Source organism: Symphodus melops (genome assembly GCF_947650265.1).
Source record: "Symphodus melops genome assembly, chromosome: 11".
Lineage (NCBI taxonomy): Eukaryota > Metazoa > Chordata > Actinopteri > Labriformes > Labridae > Symphodus > Symphodus melops.
The window spans coordinates 4,644,333-4,657,414 of record NC_136701.1 but is presented as its reverse complement, the minus strand read 5'-3'; the positions used below and the strand labels follow the sequence as shown (position 1 = coordinate 4,657,414).

Genomic DNA, 13,082 nt, shown 5'->3' with positions numbered 1-13,082 from the left:
CTTTAAACTGATATAAAACAAAAAAACATGTATCACATCAGATTTTAGGAAACATTTTAAGATTCTCATCTGAAGATTCTCTGTTTATAAAAATGAAAATATTTCAAACACTTGAAAATGAGTTCAGAAAACCTCCTGAGTCTACAGAGAACAGGTTTCCAGGTTCTTGTATTCAGAATCGTTTTGGATCAGTATATTGTAACTGCTCCTTCAGACAGATTTATTGAAAATTGTTTGTATAGGCACATGTTTTATTTCCAGTTTGAGCACTTTTCAGCTCTTTCTAACAAACAGTTCTTATATTGATTGCTTGTCCAGCCATTCTTAAGGGAGTGCCTAATAAGATAAACAAAATAAGCATGCTTTCTACTTCCACACTTATACCCACTGAGGTGTGTCTTTCCTAGAGTGCCCTCCAGGCTGCTAAAACAACTGCATCACGCTTCAGCAGCTCCACCCGCCTCTTCTCTAAGCGGGAGCCAGCTGGGGCCCCTGCCCCCGCCTGCCTCTGTGATGATCCGGACACTGTAACAGGTAGACTCCCCAGGTGCTGAGGCCTCCTCCCTGCTCGCTAAGCTATCACAGCTCGGCTCTACAAAGCTGAGCTTAATTAACCGAGGGGTGGGCTACTACTGGCCAATAACGAGCCACAGTGCGAGTAATGTCAGTGCATGAAAGGATATGAAAGTGGGGGTCTGAGGGCCTTTTTTTGGGAGGGGGGGTAAGTTATGGATTTTAACCATCTGGACGTGCAGGAGGGATGGGGAGAGGAAAATGATATGCCTGACGGATGACTTTAACAAAGATGTGGCGAGATAGAGAGAGAGAGAGGGGCGTGTCCGAGATCACAAGCTGAATTATAGCGAGCGTGACTGAGCCTTTGTGTGCTGTGATGGGCTGCTTATTCACAGCTGGGGCAGCCCAAATTGTTCTTTTATATTCTTTTATTCTGCTTTATTGGAGCCAGAGGGGTTTGGGGAAATGATTAACAGACAGAACAACAAGACAGAGCCATTGTCAACCTTTCCCTCTCAATTTAGTCCCCATCCATTTATATCACCACTGTCTCTGTGATGCAAATGCACACAGGCCTGCTTGGTTAACTGTGCCATCACTGGTGGTCAGAGCGCGGAAAATTGGCTGGAATAACAGTTAGTGTGTAATTATCAAGACGCTTGCTTCTGTTGTGATACAAAAACGTCCTCACGGAATAACTCTGCAGGAAACTTTTTGCGAGGAGTCATGACATCGCTGATTTGAATCAATACAGTAAAGGAAGTTGAACACATTTTTGAGGAGGTCAACATTTGGAAAATATCTGCACAATCACAGGAATCTATTCTGAAATATCTCAATAAAGGGATAAGATTGGACGCCAAAGAATCCTCAATCCCCATTTCTTGCCTTTGAATTACCAAAATGAATTTGATAAAGTTAGCATCTCTGATAAATCAAGTAAACATGTTTTCAATTCTCATGGATATACTGTATGTGTCATTTAGGGGGAATCATCAGATCATGACTAAAATCATGACTAAAAACAAGACAGGAAGTCTTGTTTTTAGTTCTCATTTTTCCTTGTGTGGAAGTGCTTTCTGATTTATATTATAGTCTTCAGTGTTTCCTGTGTTTCTTTGTATCTTTGTGTCCTTCTCTGTTGTCTGTAATATTGTGTCCTGTTTCACTTGTGTGAATGATTCCTGTTTAATTTTTAGTGTTTCCAGTTTTATTTTGTAATGTCTTCTCCCCGTGCTTCTGTGTTTTCTTTCTTCAGTGTTCAATGTTTTATTTTGTAGTTCTCAGTATTGTCTGGTTTCCTGCCTCTCTGTGTTTCCCTCCTGTCTTGATTACCCTGATTGTCCTCACCTGTCTTATTAGTCTCACCTGTATCTGATTACCCCATGTCTATTTAGTCTCTGTGGTCCTTCCCTGTGTTGTCAGTTCATTGTTTTTTTTTCTGTCTGTTGTTGGATGTTGCTGTTGTGTGTTCTCCTTGATTCTTTGTGGCTACCCGTTTTCTCTTCTATTGGATAAGTTTGGAGTAAGTGTGCGTTTTTGCCTTTTTGTTAAACTACATCATCTTTTTGTTAATCTGCAATTGGGTCCTCCTCCCTGTGTTCTACCTGAATATGTGACATTACCATAATATGTGAGTGTGGTATTTTGAAGGGAAAATTACAGATATGATGAACAAATGTAAGAATTAGCATAACATAAATAACCAACTGGATACTCTGTGCACAATCAACATACTTTTTTAGGATCAGGAACATGTAATGAAAAATTAAAAAAGAAAGACATGGCACCTTAAAAAGGGCTCAGATTTCTCTCTATCCTGAACTTCATGGAGATGTGACAGAACTGTAATCTCAAACACAATTTGACATTTCTGAATATGGGCTCCTTATGTACAGTTATAGCAATCAAATGCATTTTTCTGCAGGGTTTGGGAGGTCCTTCTTCTGACTTCTGTGTTAACAATCTTGTAATTAAAATGGGGAAACATGCACGCTGTAAATCAGAGGGTTTTTCCTATTGCATTGCAAAAAACGCCATATTGCAAATAAAACATGTGCAAAAGATATACGTACAAAACTTCAATTAAAAAGTTATAAAGGTTGATATGTGTTGTATGTGGTCAGCCATGTTGCTGCAGAATCATGACATCAGTGTCAGGTACCAGAGTTTCTCAAACTTTGTGATTGGAAATTTAATCAAATAATTGTCCAAACAACTTTTATGATAATTCTAACATGCAAACACAGATGTCCCAATCTTGAACATCCACAGTCGTCTCAGCATGTATTCAGACATATGCCCATACGACATAGATTTACTGCGCTCATTGCAGCCAGCCAAGTCTCCCACCATGTTCACCCTTCCTCCTCCTCCCTGTTATGCTTCTTCCATCTGCTGTCCATTTTGCAGCCCACCTCCTCTGGCCCTTAGGGGGGAGGTTTGAGGGGAAGCCGGGGCCAGCTTAACAAACCCTCTCACAGGGCACCAGTCCCTCCTGCCTCTCTATAAACCAGACTAGATGGAGTTTTCATGGCAATTAGGGTGGAGAGAAGGGTGGCTCTTATCCAGGCACCCAGTGGTCTTCCTCCTCTGCTTGTGCCGACACTCTAACATCTTTCACACTGAAACCATTAGCACGCTGGCCCGCTAGCAGCGACTAATTGTTGGCCTCTCAGGAAATGACAGTGGCTGGGATGGCCGTGGCGTCATTAAGAGGCGGCAGAGATGTGAGTGAGTCGCGTTACTCCAGGAGTTCACAACAGAGTAGACAAACTTTTTTTACAAGACAACTTTAAAATGTCACCGGATGTTTGTGCCTGTAACCTTGCTTTGATCTTCTTTTACTAGTTTAAATGACCAAGTTCTGGACAATAGTAGTACCATCATCATCGTGGAAGCAAATCTAGAGCTTAGTTTCATCTTTCACAGTTGACATTTTCTTCTGGTGCTGAGTCCTTTTTTACATGTTTTATAGGCACTCAACATTTTATTTTCTCTCTGTGAATTTGTACTAGTTAATGGCTGTGGCTCAATAATTGAGTGGGTCATCTCTGAACGGGAAGGTTTGGGTTTATCTCCTGCCGCCACAACTCTGTGTCCTTGAACGTTGCTCCTGTTGCTTTGTTGTCGAGTGTGTGAATGAGATGAGTTCATTCTGATGGTGCACTTTACGTAGCCATCAGTGTGTGAATGGGTAGGTCTGACTTGCAGTGTATAAGTACCTTGAGAAGACTATAAAAGCAATACAAGCTCAAGTCTTTTTTATCACTTACCTTTTAGACTAATTTGTACATCTCAATATGAATTATATATGATGAGAATATTTTTTTCATATCTCACAAATTTAGTTCTCATCTCAGTGTTGTAAACTGGAGGGTTTTTTTTTCATCTTTGCCCCAGTATTAGGTGTCTTAATCAAGCATTCAGATGCTCTACGCACGGGTCTGCTAACTTTTTTTTCTTTCTTTAAAGAAGCATCTCAGTGAAGTTTAAAAAAAATATATTAAATTTTGAAAACTTATTTTCTTGTGGTAAAAAAAAATGATATTACATGTTGTTCTCCCCCCCTGCTCTTCCAGGTTAGTGTTCTCTCTCCTCTCCACTGCAGCTGGAGATTGACTCACTTCATACCAATTTGCAATCAGGGTCTGCAGGATGAAGAGCTGAGAAGAGAGGAGACAGCAGGCCAGGGTCTCATGTGGGGATGTGGTGTGCAGGATCAAGCTTCAAAATGGTGGGTTTTCTCCCTTAGTGTTTGAGGTGCTTCTGGACTCTGCACCTTGTACTTTCTCTTGACAGACAGACAGACACTTGGAGGGAAATTGAAGGCATCCAGTAGCAGTGTACAAGACAAGCAGGACACAATACATTAGTTACAATAAACAACAGCTGTCCCCCCTCCTCCTGTATACTAAACCAGAAACAAGAGTTATAGCCCCCTATATGACTAAGAGTAAACATTACAAATTAAACCTGTGCAATTAAAGATGGACTCACTGGTATCAAGAAATGTACATAACCTGTGCAGGAAAGACAACACATGGTATTTAAAAGAGGCCTCTTAGGAACTTCAGAAACAACGTGCTGACCTTCCAGAAGTACAGTATATGTTTATTCATGTACAGTGGAGGTAGTGCCAGTGGTGTGAGAACAGGGGAAACTTTGTGTTCGAAAACTTTCAACTTTATCGAAGACGATATTTGGAGGTGGTCTTTGTCTGTTTAAAGAAACTGAGTTTGATGTTTTACTTGGCTTATATGAGAGTAATCACCTTCTGGCCTTAGTGCCTTTATTGTAGAGATAGAACAGGAAGTCAGAGAGAGAGAGAGAGAGGGAAATAACATCCAGGCCAATTGGAGAAGGTACAAAAGCTAAATAAATACACTAAACACTTCTTAGTACTTCACCTGAGAATTTTATTGTAATACCATCAGGTTTATTTTTGAGATTCTCACTAAAGAAATGTGCTACAACATGGATTAGAATACAAAGACATCCAGACACCCTGCACCCAATTAAAAAACAAATTAATTCACTGAGAATTTCACTGAGATCATTAGAGAGTCTTGTTAAGATTTGATGCTCGATCAGCTCTCAAGCTGCAGCCTGCAGAATCTCTTTATCTGCATGTTTCAGTTCAAATAGAAATAATGAAATTCTGCTCAAGTACTGACCATGTCTCCACGTAGGTTTGTAGGAAATGAAAAGGCCTTTCTCAACTTTTAAGTCCTAAAAAATTGGACAATTAATATTTTTCTGTTTCAGTTTTCATTGAGATAAGTCTTGGGCTGTTTACCAAACTGCCTAGTATAGACTGGTGGTCAGCTACATGCTACATAGATTGCTGTAGAAGTACATGCATCAAACTAGTGGTATTCAGTAGGAGCTTTCAAAAACAGCGTTGGTGTCTGTTCCCTCTAAAAACTCATCAAACACAGCATCTGTTTCCCAGAGTTTTAATATATGACTCTGTGGATACCCGTCTAGTTGAGGTGTCAACTGGCCAGGTTATAGTTTCATGCTATTGTCATGTTGTGAACGAAGGTTTGTTGCGAAATATATAAGGTGTAAGTTAAGTTTGTAAATTAACTACATGACTAAATATTGTTCCTTATTTGAATTTAAATCATTATTTTTCAAAACTTTGTATTATTGTAATTAGTTTACTACATGAATAAACGTAATCTACACAATAGCCAGCACCTTATTAACTCTTCACTTTTCTAATTAATTATATCTAACAGCTGTATAGGTCCAAAGTGCCATTTGAATGATGTCTAAGCTGAATCTAACCGCTAATAGCCGAGACTGTCACAGACCTGCTGGTCTTGCTCTACTGCCTGAATGGAGCGCCGCACGGTGGACGGATGCAGCTCAGAGGAGGGAAGCCGTTTGGCACTATGTTTATCACAAAATTGTAGTTCGTCAGCAGTGTCAGGTTAAACTGACATTTCGACGAAAGCAATGTGTAACCTCATTTAGCACAGGCATGTGGATGTTCAACCCGGTCTCACAGTCTGCATACAGTAGGGACGTTAACCTGTAAGAGGCTGGTAGTTCTAGCACTGCTAACGTTAGCCACGCTCAGCAAACTATTGTTAACCTGCTAGTTCTGTGATCCTGTGTAAGTGTGAATTCAATGCCTTGATCACAAACCTCACTGATTTTTTCAAAAGTCTATCTTAAATTTACATTTTGTTATATACCTTTCAGCATGGCTCTGCACGGGCAAGACAAACATCATTTAGCGGTATCAAGATTGCTTTATGTTAAAACATTTAGAAAATGGGAGTGAGAGCGTGTTAGAACTACACAGAAATCAAGGTTTTATGTCTTTTGGGACTTTGGAGTCAAGTAGCCCCCCTTTGTCTGCTTAACCTCCACCCACACACACGCACACAATTACTCTTTCTTGCACAATGCACCGGCCTTCTTATTAAGTCAGTGAGCATTTCATTGAGATCATTAGAGAGTCTTGTTAAGATTTGATGCTTGATCAGCTCACAAGCTGCAGCCTCAAACTGTGCACACTTAGGTCTGAACATGTGCAAGTGTCAGGGTTAATGGTGAAGATTGTTGAATCAATTTAAATGGCAAATCAGGTATTGTGGCTTTTATCACATCAGGTTTTCACTAAAGATTGTATTAAATACATTTTTTTTTTTTGTCTTTATGATCATTTTAATTCAGTCGGTCAAATTCTGAGTCTGCAGCAGCAACACAAACATCACTGTATGAGTGAAATGTATTTTATGCCTCCAATCACAGCCAGTCATGTCAAAAAGACAAAACACATACGTTTCAGTATGGGTCATCAACTCATGGGTGAGTATCCAGGCTGACAGGTGCAAGGTGAAGCTGGTTTTCAACATACAGCCGAAAAAAGGTTGATCACAAGGCTAAAAACCCGCCTCAGCTTTGGCTCTCAGTCTGTCGTTAGATTGTCTGAAGTTACTTAGCTTGTCTTAGACTGAGAAAGGATTTCCTGCTTGGACGATGATCCTCCGGTACCCACTGCTGTAACAGATGGGTGACGCCACTCAGGCTTTGTCCAATAACATTTACAGTCTATCGTCGAGACATACCACTTTGTCCAAAGGGGGCGCCAAAATCGACTTCTTTGTTGCAAAGTATTCACTTATTGCGTTCACTTGGCTTTAACACTGTCCCATCTCTTCTTAACAAAAGGGGAAAAATCCTCTAATCCGCTTCTCTTTATTTACGTGCTCTGCTGTGCACTTACATTTGATTTAATACAGTAAATGCAATTAATTAAGGATCAACCTGAATATAAAGGCCACTGTTTCAGTCGGTATCAAACGTACTTCACTTACTTCCCCTAAAATTGATCCCTGAGACAGATGTAGGTAAGAGTTTGATAACAGAAAACGGTTTTGGTTGAACAAGGTTCAAGAGCTTGTCCGCTCTGATATGACTGTGTGTATTATCACGTTAAAGTGGTAACACTACATGCAGCATCACAAAGAAAGCTCATGTGTTTGTCTACCCAGAGATGTGAGTGATTACTGTTCATTGGAAGGGGCAACCCTTTAATTAGTCAGGGGTCTCTGGGGAGCCATTACCAAGGGGGAATCTTGCCCCTCTTTATTAGCCCATTTTAATATTGACTAAGTAAAGAGATACACAGGGAGGGGTGATGTTGTGTCCTCAGATGGGACACCAGCTCATGTGAATATGCATGCTGGGATGTGGGCTGTAGAGGACTTGCGGGGGGGGGCGGTGCAGGGAGGTGTGACAAGGGTGATGGACGATCAGGGTCGGGCATCATCTGGAGTCCCTCACACCAGAACAAAGGGGCTGCAAGTTCCATTGGACTTCATAAAAGGACTGTGGAAATGTGGCCCCAGGATGTTGAGAGCTGAGGAACATTTCTATTTAAAAACAGTAGCTGAGAGGTTTCACGTCTTACATTTTTACCAATGAAATCAAATCATATTAGTTTTTTCGCTGTTGTGGCGTGATCATAAAACTCCTGCCCAAAGAAGCATTTTCTCATCTAAAAATTCCGATCCATGATCAGAAGTTTTAATTTAACATTGTCAGTAACCATTGAGGGGATCTCTTCAGCGATGAAAAGGATGAAACAGTCATTGAGTTGGTGGTCTCTTGCCGTTAGGACATAGAGCTGAACATGTGCTTGTGTCAGGTTGATGGGAACTTTAGGAGTTGGCTGAAAGTCCTAAAAAGTCAAACTGCATGTGACAACACGAAAAAGCTGAGTTTTTGACTCAAGACTTTTATCCGCAGTTTCTCCTGCCAGACTTAATATTCCGACTGCAGAAAGTCAGTGAGCCGACGTGAGAACGCAGCAGGATACTATCTTGTAAAATCACTTTGAGCCTGTGGGAGGGGTTGGTGACGTTTATAACCTGGGAACAGTTCACATTGCTTAGAGAGGGTATAAATGCGAGCGCTATAATCTCCATTCACTGAACTGCTGCATTGTTTTCTGTTCTCAAGTATGTTGTTCTTCACACGTATGCAGCTATTGTTGTTCCATCAAACTACATGTAGAATTGATATGAAGGCAAATATTCTTATATTATTGTTATCCCACCTTGGGGTGCATATGTCAACAGCCAGGTCACAAGAATATCTGGAGCAGTCCTCCAAAAATGATTGATGTTTTTAGGAGTGAGTAAAACAGACAGGCTGGGTGAAAAGATGGTCGATTCAAAAGTGATGCTAAAACATTTGCAAATCTCTGGTGTTACAGCAGCTCCAAAAACCAGTAAAACAGGTAATATAAACAGCATCAATAGCAAAAAAGTTCAAAAGTACAGCTATGAGCAAGTTCACATGTTTAGGTAGAGACACAGTCCATTTTTATAGACAATCAATGAAGGAGATGCTGCTTTAGCTGCCTGCTAGTTTGCGATACTAATCAGGCTGATATCTAGGTCTGAGGTCACGACATAAGACACTATTGCAGACGCTATCTCCATGTTTAACTGAGTGTGACACCACCATTGAATGCTCACTTGATTTGACATGTTTTTACAATAACCCAGCTAACAATATGGTGTCAATCCCTTTGGATAATGCAAACTGCTGTGCACACACAGAGCAGAAGCTTATTATTCTGCTCTAATGCTTCGTTTTTCTCATTGAATTTCCAACAGACGATTTTGGAAATAAGCTCAATTATCCAGAAGAAGGTTTGTACTGTAGATAGTGGCCATGCAACCTAATCTTTGTCAATCTTTTAATTTGTGACTAAAATGTAGAGGTGAGGGGATATTAACATTTTTTGATGTTTTTTAGGCTTTTTAAAGATTCCTGGTCTAGTAAGCAAAAAGCTCTGAAGAGAATTTAGCAAACACTCTTAATACAATGAATTTATTTACCGTAAATTCCGTACTATTGAGCGCACCTGGATATAAGCCGCACCAGCTAAAAATAAGTAAATAAATGTATTTGTACATATATAAGCCGCACTTGATTATAAGCCGCAGGTGTCCACGCTATAACAAGAGCTATTTACACAGACGTAGGCTACCGGTAACATCCGCAAATACTGTAGCGTCCGTACGGACGTTAAAGGACGACGAGAGCGTTCAAATAATAACTTTTAATAACCCGATCACTGTCGGCCGTGACCACGCCGTTTACAGCAGAGAGCAACACATAACTTGCCGTAACAATCCAACTCTCTCCCCCAGCGTTCTCTCATACAGCCACTCAACACGTTCTCGCTGGTGCATTCACTGACTCTCCACATAATCGGAATTATGAACACATTATCAACTACTGACTTTACAACATGAACCGTTACAATACGAAGCCTAGCCGACGGTGTCTGTAACACGGCTGATGAAAAAGATGACCGTAATATATTTCACAAGAAAAAGTCCATCCATTCACTGCCTCAGAATGACTTCATTACTCACTTCCTCAGTCTCTGTTGTCGCTGTCAGTGTCATCTTAACGTGCAGCAGCTCTGTTAGCTTCTTTGACAGCCAGCTCGATCGCCTTTAACTTGAAAGCTGCATCATATGTATTTCTCCGTGTGTTTTCCATCATGAGGGTGCGTGCATGAAGCGCAAAATGACTGATATTAAGATCCGACGTGACGAAGTCAAATGTTTTTGCGGCAGAAGCTCATTGTCCCCCATAAAAAATCCATGCATTAGCCGCACCGGAGTAGAAGCCGCAGTGCTCGAAGTGTGAGAAAAAAGTAGCGGCTTATAGTCCAGAATTTACGGTATTTATTTTTACAGGGACAGTGCATATTAACAAACATTTCTGTAAATATGCCAGAGTTAGCCAAAAGGCTAATTTTCATCTGTTGTCCCTGGCCAGATTTTATAAAGGGCTCCCTAAAAAAAAAAAAAAAAACACAATAAAATTCAAACATTGACTTGAATACGAATAGTTGTATAAAACCTCAGTTTCTTGCCAAAGAGCACCTATAGGTACTGCAAGCCTGAAAAGCCGAATAAGACGATTGAATCAGGGTGTCCTCGCTGAGGCAGGATCTCAGCATTCAGTGCACCACTTTTAATAAAAAATAAAAAACCTGACAAATACATTGGAAATACATTCAAAGAATTTCAAATGACTGTTTTAAATCTAGATGTGGTGGTAACCAAAATTCCTATCAAAGTCACTCTTTTTTTCTCATACCGAAGTCACAAACGTATGAGCCAAAGTGCAGACACTAATTCCTGCCAAGGGCAAAACTGATCTCTTCCAATTTCATCCCCACACCTCTTTGAAAGCTACTTTAATTAAAAGTCAGAGTAGAAAATGAACACATTTCCCTCCAAAACTCTCTGTCTCTCACCTTCTCTCTCACCTTCCCTCTGTCTGTCTGTCTCTCTCTCTCTTTCTTTGAGCACATTTTCACATGTCCTCCATTGTTTTTGGACTCAGCTGCTCATTTCAAATGATGTCAAATGAAGAGGAGCATCACAGGGCCTGACTAATTACCGGCCCTGATGCATGCATTTTAGCCGTGTTGTTTGGGAATAGAGAGATTACTGGATTGGGGGGCCATATGTTGTTAAGCAGCGACCTTGGAGAGACCTGAGACACATCTCTCACTGCTAAAGTGGCTTCAGTGGTGTATCAAGCCTTTCAGAAAGCTCCCGAATGCAATTACAGCGAGGGATTATGTCCCTTACTCTGCACTGGGATAAACTCAAATTGGCCACAGTGTGTGTTTAAGTGTATGTTGTTGTGCATGTGGAAGTGGAAAGGCTTGTTATTGGCAGCTGATCCTCCCTGAAGGCTTCTGATTCATCACGCAGGTCGGCCTTCTGTTTGGTTTCAGCAGACGAGGAAACAGAAACACAGACGTTATTCTGATTTGACTGATGACAGAGTGTTTCTACTGTTTATCACTTAAGTTATGTCTTCAGTGGTTCCAGAGCTGAGATGGAAGGAAGAGATGCCCCGCCCCCCCCGGCGCATTTGGGTGATTATGCATCCGTCATGTATGTGTGCTTTTGGAGAGAGAATATCTAAGATACTTGACTTAAAACAAAAACAGGTCCAGCCAAAGTTAAAGGACAAAGATATCTGATCAGTCAGTAAATATGTGCTCTTATAGTATGAGATGACAGTGTCTTTTATTAGATCATTTTAGCCATATAGCCCACAGTTAGACTTCAATGATGAATTTCCTGCCTTTCACTTCCCAGCTCGAGTTTAGAGAAGGACTTCATGTAAACATCGCTCAAGTGAGGTTCTGGCAGTCGACCATAAGCTGAAGGTTTTAAAGGCAGTAATTCAGATGTGCAGGAGTACTTCCTGAAACTTTCTAACAGATAAAGATTTGTAAAATCAGTTTTTGAGTAAGGTCAGTAAACTTATTATTTGAGTGTGTAAGGGTTGAGTTGTGGACAAGGAGCCTATTGTGATGAAGTCTTGGTCTACTTCTTGTGAATTTGATGTGAAAAGGGCACTGGGTCTTTCTTTATCTAAACAATGTATTCTGTGTTAATAGCATGTCAATTCTCCCGTGTTTCCTCTGTCTTTAAACCAAGGACTTCATTTTCTTGGGTGATGGCTCAGATACAGAGTCCTTGAATAACAACATGGTGTATAATATGATAGTCCTGAATATGCTATATATGTCTCTTATTATCTCTTTGTTGTTTGACAAAAGGTCTGTGACACACGCAGCTGATTTACCTGTGAGAAGAGAAACATCACACCACAACCTCTCTGCTCCCCTGACAAGTCCACGACTGCAGACATCCACACCCCCCAATTTACCCGTAATGACTCATACACAGGAATAATGAGGCAGAAAAAGGTGTGTGACTGTCAGTTTATATGAGAGTGTTCATGCATCTGTGTGTGAGTGATGAGCTGAGTGTGTGTGTTTGCAGCGTCCCTGCTGTGAGCCTAATTAAAAGGCACTGGGTGCAGAGGGGGCCGCTTTGGCGCCCAACCGAGTCCCTTTATATGCTGTCTTTCCTACCTCTCTATCCCCGGCCTTTGATTACCGCCGAGCACTAATGCCCCTCGATCGCTGCCGCACATGTGACCCTCGGAGGCTGAGAGGAGAGAAGAGGAGGATGACGGAGAGCTTCTTCCTCCCGGGTTTACTCTTATGGTTTCAAGGGAGGAACGCCTGTTTCTATCAAATGTTTCTTAAGTTGAAGTAAAACTGCTAATTTTAATAAAACACTGCAAGCAAAACTGAAATGTCACCTGAATATCAATACCTGCAGTCATTCAACTTTAACTCCATTGTCTCACATATCCCTTCAGGTTGCCAAGTTTTCAACATAAATGACATTCTGTCCTCTGCAATTAATTTTTAAGCTTAAACCTTGAGTTCAGTCTATTCATGTGGAAATAAAATGGAAATGGAAAATATTATCAAGTTATTTTCTAAGTATGTAGCTTTGATCTTGCTTGTTTATTCAAGGCACATTTTTTTATCTTTTAATTAATTTCTGGAAAATAGTATAGAATTTGACATTCTTGTCAAACATTTTTCATTAATTATTGGATCAAAAGTGAACTCGCATCAACAAGAATTCCTCATTTTTGTATTAAACACACAAAGGTGGGAGTTCTCCATATTT

At 40.6% G+C, this 13,082-nt stretch overlaps 1 long non-coding RNA gene across 2 annotated transcripts; it reads left to right on the top strand.

Moving 5' to 3' along the window:
* Positions 1 to 1,965: 1,965 nt before the first annotated feature.
* On the top strand, positions 1,966 to 12,870 carry LOC306831946. 2 transcript variants are annotated; one of them, XR_013780153.1, is made up of 4 exons: positions 1,966 to 2,041; positions 4,098 to 4,252; positions 12,152 to 12,301; positions 12,378 to 12,870. It is a non-coding gene; the product is annotated as an uncharacterized lncRNA (long non-coding RNA). The 2 variants fall into 2 exon arrangements; XR_013780154.1 differs by having other exon boundaries at positions 12,152 to 12,870.
* Positions 12,871 to 13,082: the final 212 nt, after the last annotated feature.